We start from the raw sequence: 6,780 nt of genomic DNA, 5'->3' as shown, positions 1-6,780 counted from the left end.
ATGTGGATGGTCTGTCCAGGTTGCTTCTCGTTGACAAGGTAAAGGAAGCAAAGGTGGCTAAAATTTACTATTTCTGGAATGGGCCCCTATCATGGCCACGCAAGTATGCAGGGCACACAAAATGACCCTGTCCTGTCAAGAGTCATGGATATTGTCATGACAGGCAAAGGGGAGAGCGATGACCCTTACATCTCTCGACGTCATGAATTTTCAGTGCAGTCAGGATGCTTATTGTAGGGGAGGTGAGTGGTTATTCCCCTGGCTTTATGCACCGCTGCACCTGTGGGAATATCCTGAAATACCATGGCATTGCATTCATATTGATTTTGCAGGCCCAGTCGAGGAAAAAATGCTGTTGGTAGTCATGGATGCACAGAGTAGGTGGCCTGAGGTGGCCATTATGAAATCTACTTCCGCTGAAAAGACAATTGAGAAACTGGGAAAAATTTTCAGTAGATTTGGATCAACTTGCAACCAGTGCAACTTGTCTCAGATAACTGCCCTCAATTTACATCTCACGAGATGGCCACATTTCTACTGGCAAATGGTGTGCAACATATCACGTCATCACCCTACCATCCTGCAACTAATGGGTTAGGAGAAAGGTGTCAAACTCTGGCCTGCGGGAATTTTATTTAAAATTAATTTTAAATAAAAATTTAAAATTTAAAAATTTATATTAATTAAAATTAAATTATATTTGGCCCGCAAGATCATATCAAATGTGCTTTTTGTACTTTTTTTTTTTTACATTGAAACTTAAAAAAATATATACATATAGACCTACCTACCGACACTTTTTTTTTTACTGTTACTGCAAACCAAAATATTTTTAAGGATGGCCTTATGTGTCTTTTATTTAAAATTAATTTTCTTATGTGTTTGTAATATTAAGCTCTGGTTGTTCTAAATTCAGTGTTTAAACAAATCTATAGTTTGTTTCCATATGAAATAGGTTGAACATTACATATCAGTTGCAGTTCATTTTTCAAATAAATATTCAGTTTGGCCCGTGACTTCATCTCAGTTTTATATTTTGGCCCACTGTGAATTTGAGTTTGACACCCCTGGGTTAGGAGAAAGGTTTGTCAAATCCATGAAACATGCCTTGAAATCGTCACTCAGACAGGGCACATTCCATCAGCATCTGCACAGCTTTTTGCTCTTCTATTGTAGTACTCCACATGCAACCACCAAAGTGTTGCCAGCGTATTTGTTGTTCAACAGAGTGCTCAAAACAAGCTTTGAGCTGATTAAACCAGCTTCACTCAAATAAACTGTCCAACGGCAACAAGAGCATCATGTACGGCGACGGAATCTGTGAGCCAAGGACAGAATCTTTGCAACAGGCTCATCAGTGCTGGCTCGGAACTATGGTATTGGTCCGAAATGGGTTCCGGCTACTGTGGAGGCCCAGACGAGTCCAGTGTCATATAAGGTCAAGACTGCTGAAAATCTTTCCTGGAGGAGACATACTGATCAGTTGCTTGGTGGAACCAGCACCATTAAAGATGTTCCTGAGGTCACTGATGCCACTGATCAAATAGATGAAAATTCTCCAACTTCATTAGTCTCCACAAATGAGCCTACAATGACTTCAAATGGTCCTTTTGAAACCATTATCTTCACCGTCAGGAAAGGGAAACCAAATAGGCCGCCGGTATCTAGTAAGGAAGCTGCGTCCACCTCAGCATTTATTGGATTACAATTAGTTATGGGCTACCCTTATTGTTTCGGGGCAGAATAATCCCCTATGGGTAAGCTAGGGTCTGAGGTAGTCTACCCTCATTCCCAGATTATAGTATTGTTATTCTATAACAGGATTCAACATAAAAGACTCAATTTTCAAGTTAAAAGGAAAATAAAAGGTCTATGTTCATAGATATGTTGATAATAGGAAGTACATTTTATAATTTAAGTGGAACAGTTTAATCTGTAATCTTTGTGTTATACCTCAAAGAGTAAGAGGGGAGAAAATGTTGTGTATGTTGTTAACGCTGTTTATTTAACTACATTTCCTATAATGCACTTCTTACATGTGTTTCCGGTTACACATGTTCCTGTTATCTCTCTGCACGTGTGAGTAAGTCACGTTAAGTCTGTGTGTCATCCTTGACTGAATTGCTCATTATATTCTCCCAAAGACCAAACAGAATTATGAGACGTGTTTGTGGTTCATGCAGAAGTTCACATCCTCAACATTTCTCTGAATTTACTTAGACTAACTGATACACATTTGTTTCATTCCAATAAAACTACACTCATTTTATCTATTTTATTTTGTGCATTGATGTAAGTTTAGCTGTTTTAAAGTGTTAAAGTCGTGTTAAAGTCGTGTTAAAGTCTGCACAGATCTGTCTCACTTTACCCGCAGCTGGATTTCCTGTGCAAGACGTGTGTGGTTTTTTTTCTCAGAGTCAAGCTAAAACATTTTCCCCTTTAACCTAAACCACACTCTACAGATCATATCATATTCCAATCATAGGATTAGAGGTGATCTCTGCAAAAAGAGAATTGTGCACATATCATCATGGAGCTTTATCCAACAAACCAAATGGTGTATCCCAAATGGAGAGAAAATGGCAGTTTTCTCAAGAGGTCAAGGGGATCTGCCAATAAGCCCTGGTTAAATTCAGCCTTAGATAAAACAGAACTGTGTTAGGGTTACACCATTTTGTGACCCATTCTTTTTGGATGGCTGGAGCCCCAGTGATTTACTAGACACTTATTACCATAATCTGTCCACATGGGTATGTCATAGCTTGGTGGTTAATGTGTTGGTCTGCTGATCAGAAGATTGTGAGTTCTAATCACAGGTCCACCAAGCTATCACTCCTGGGTCCCTGAGCAAGGCCCTGAACCCTCGATTGCTCAGCTGTATAAATGAGATAAATGTAAGTCGCTAAATGTGGTCAACTTTCCCGTCAAGCAGTTTCTGAATGTGGAGCATTGTTTTTGTGTGTATTTTAGATGAATTACTAAAGAAATTAAATATCAAGTATAGCTTTGGTTGTTAGAGGTGGGCAAATAAATAGAGGCAAAAACATATCAAATAAAATGTCAATCAGCAAAATGTAAACCTGTCAATTTTCTCTGCCTGGAAATTGGCTTGGAATTAACTGCCATTTGTAGTCTGGTACCAGCTTTTCCCTCTCCAGAAATACTGTTGCCAAATCCACAAGAATCACCTCTCCACACAGTTTGAGGAGATTGAAGTGATAAACCTGCCTCTATCCATTCCAATTACCAGTTGACATCCTTGATTTCCCATTATAATTCAAGTTATAACATGTATGTCATGTATTAAAGCTTAATTACAATGGGAATACGAAATGTATAATAAATCTGTCTGGGATATGCTCAAACATGTAAAAGAAAAGAATAGCTGGAGCATTTTGATTGGTGAAATAGGCTGAGGTCATCAAGTGTGATAAAACACATGAACATTAGTACTGAGCTTTGAAACTGAAGGTCATTGGGTTGTCGGGATGTTTTTTGTGAGCAGATGATAACTTGTATTTAGTGCTGATTACAGTAAACCTCATCTCTGTAATTATCCAGTCTGAAGAATTGTCTTTCTTTATTTTAGTTTAGTTTGACTGGGCTGATGGAGGGTCTGATGTTTGAACTTGTGAAGGACTTCACAATCTTTGCAAGTGGTGTGATTCCATCATGGTGTATTGTCTTCAATGTTTCCCAAGATTCAGGGAGGAATGAGGAAATGTGAGGCGCAGGCTTGGGCCAATTCAAAGGAATCTTTATTTTAACTGGGTTTCACCTTTTAGCTACTTCAAGTATCTGTACACACAAACACACAATATTTAAAATATCTTTTTTCAATGACCACAAATTAATATTTTATTTTGTTCCTAGGTTTTGTGTCTCTACATCAAGTTTAATTAGATGGGTCAAGGATAACTTATTTACATATCATGTGCCTGATTAAGTTATGTTCTTTCTTGCGATAATCCTTTGCAACTTCACTCCACTTCTCATTCTTCTCCAATTGCCTTCGACAACCTATATGTGTAAAATTGATGTATAAATAAATGTTTGTTTATAAAGTAAGAAAAGAGAAATAAATACAAGCCATTTAATAATGATAATGTGTATTGAGATCTAAGAGCTGAAATTATAGGCAAATCTGATTGACACCTGACAAATTATTTTATTTTTTATTTTATGACTTTAATGCAGTAGTGTAAGATGAGTTTGGTTACAAAGTGTTAAACATTCAGTTCTTTCACACTTAGCTGAAAACTGCAGACGTGTTTCCTATGAGAGTTTTTTCCTCTTATCTCTTAGACAAAGTGGAATTTTTGTCACCATAACATCCAAACCACAGTCTCCCTCTCCTCTCACCAGCTATACAGAATGAAGAGTGAGGTGACATCTGCACTAATAACTAAGCCTGCTCATCTGACCATCAATATATTCATCATCTTCTTCATCATCAGCAGCAGCAGTCATGATCTCTCGTTCTCTCCTGCTGGTTCTGCTGGTTCTCACCTGCATTCAGTCCTTCACAAGGGCCCAGAGTAAGATAAATGAAATCTTTATTATTATTATTATTATTATTATTATTATTATTATTAGTAGTAGTAGTAGTAGTAGTAGTAGTAATCTAAATAATATTTTTTGAATTTTCTAGAAAGCTGATCAGGTTTCTGTAAATAAGCAGCATCAATAAACCACTGTGTGTTTGTCACACTGTTACAATAAAATACTGAGTGATGTGGTGGTGTGATGAAGCAGAGTTACTGTTACACTGTAAAGATGAGGATTGTTCTGTAACAGAACCTCCACTACTGTTTTATTCTCTTAAACCACAGCAAATGTTCAACAGTTACAATATTTAGGTTTTAGAGAGTGACCTTTCCCATGTTTTGAACATGTCAGTGAGACAAGCTAGTTCCTGTTCTCACTCACTTTAGACCAATTATAAACATTAGTTCCTCACCAGCTGCTCATTTATCCTCTCTTCAATTTAATAAAACAAAACAAAAATACATCTTGTCATATTACTAAGAAACTACAAAGTGTAAACTCCTCTGTCCTGAAGATGTTGGAATGGTGGACAAAGGAAGCCCTAACACTGGAGTCAATAAATAAATGCTATTCTATTTATGTTAAACAAATGTGTCAAATGTCATTTTATTTTAAGCTGTTTAAATGTCGCATCTTCTCTACACATGGTTGTGAATGGGTGGTTGTTATGGAAACAATAACCTATTAGATTAAGTACATTAATATAAAGCTGCGTTACAGTCAGAGCTGTCAGCAAGCAGGGGAATAGACCTAAAAATGCAGAATGTATACAACTCCCAATCACATAGGTTTTAATATAGAAAAAGACAAAGGAAGTGTTTAGTGATAGTAGCAAAGGATAATCCAACAAAGAAAGTTACAGTCACAGGACTAAACAGAAATAACTTGTAATAATCAGAAAGTATCAGGAGTAATGAATTATTCATTATTTATTAAACACTTTGTTGGTCTTTCATACAGGAATTGATTACAAACATTTTATATACAAGCTAATTCCTGTTCTCACTTACATTAAGATAATACAGTTTAATATCTACAATAGTCTGCATCTGATACTAGATATAAAAGTGTCTAATATTTTCTTATTGAACATTTGATCACAGAACTAAATGTAGAAATGTTTTCACGCAGATGGAGATGGACCAGATCAGTGCTGTACCGATTTTGTCACACAGCCAATCCCTGTAAGTGTCATTACAGAGTATAAAGTAACAGATCCTGAGTGTCTAAAACCTGGAGTCATGTGAGTGTTCAGTCACCTTTTTATACATTTTTTAATAATTAATTTTAATAAATAATAAAAGTTAATATGTTCGTGTCTATTAATTCTTTATGTTTATGTGTAATAGAATTTAACTTGGTACTGAATCTAACTTACAAATGTTATATATGAATCTAACTTTATATTATCTTGGAGGTTTGGGGCGTGTAGAGTGTCTGATTTTCTGATTTTATTACAGTTTCACACTGATGTAAATCTTCTCTCTCGTCTTCAGCTTTACTCTACAGGACGGTCTTCATGTGTGTGTAGATCCTCAAGACAAGTGGGTGAAGAGTCACGACTTGAACAACACTGAAGGTGACTGAATCTCTATTCGTTAATAAAAAAAATCAATATTTATTTTGGGCATTATTTCTGTCAGCGAGCAGGGGAATGGACCCAAAATACAGAATGCTTACAACTACCAATCACATAGGTTTTATTATTGAAAAGACAAGGGAAGTGTTTGGTAATAGTAGCAAAGGATAATCCAACAAAAAAGTAACAGTCACAGGACCACAGTAATAATAATGATTGTAATGATCAGAAAGTATCAGGAGTAATGAATTATTTATTATTTGTTAAACACTTTGTTGGTCTTTTATACAGGAATTGATTACAACCTTTTTATATACAAGCAGGGGCGATTCTAGGGTCAGAGCTTTAGGGGTGCTGAGCACCCGATGAGCCCCACTGCCACGACCCACCCTCTTTTCACACAAAAATAAAATGTCTATTGAAACAAAATAATATGTCTATTGAAAAATAACTTTATCATTTTAAAATCCAGATTAAAATCCAGATTTTTTTATTTTTTAAATTTTTTTTTTTTGAGACCTTTTCAGAACACCAGCTTAATTGTGAGAGTTCACACAGACACACGGCCCCCCGTAACAAACACAAAACCTTCTTCACTCAGCTGGTTTTCCTGACCGCAACTCCATGTGCCTCCTTTTGTATCAACAGTCATC

The sequence above is a fragment of the Tachysurus fulvidraco genome, chromosome 1 (genome assembly GCF_022655615.1).
Source record: "Tachysurus fulvidraco isolate hzauxx_2018 chromosome 1, HZAU_PFXX_2.0, whole genome shotgun sequence".
NCBI lineage: Eukaryota > Metazoa > Chordata > Actinopteri > Siluriformes > Bagridae > Tachysurus > Tachysurus fulvidraco.
Note: the sequence above shows the minus strand (reverse complement) of the source record.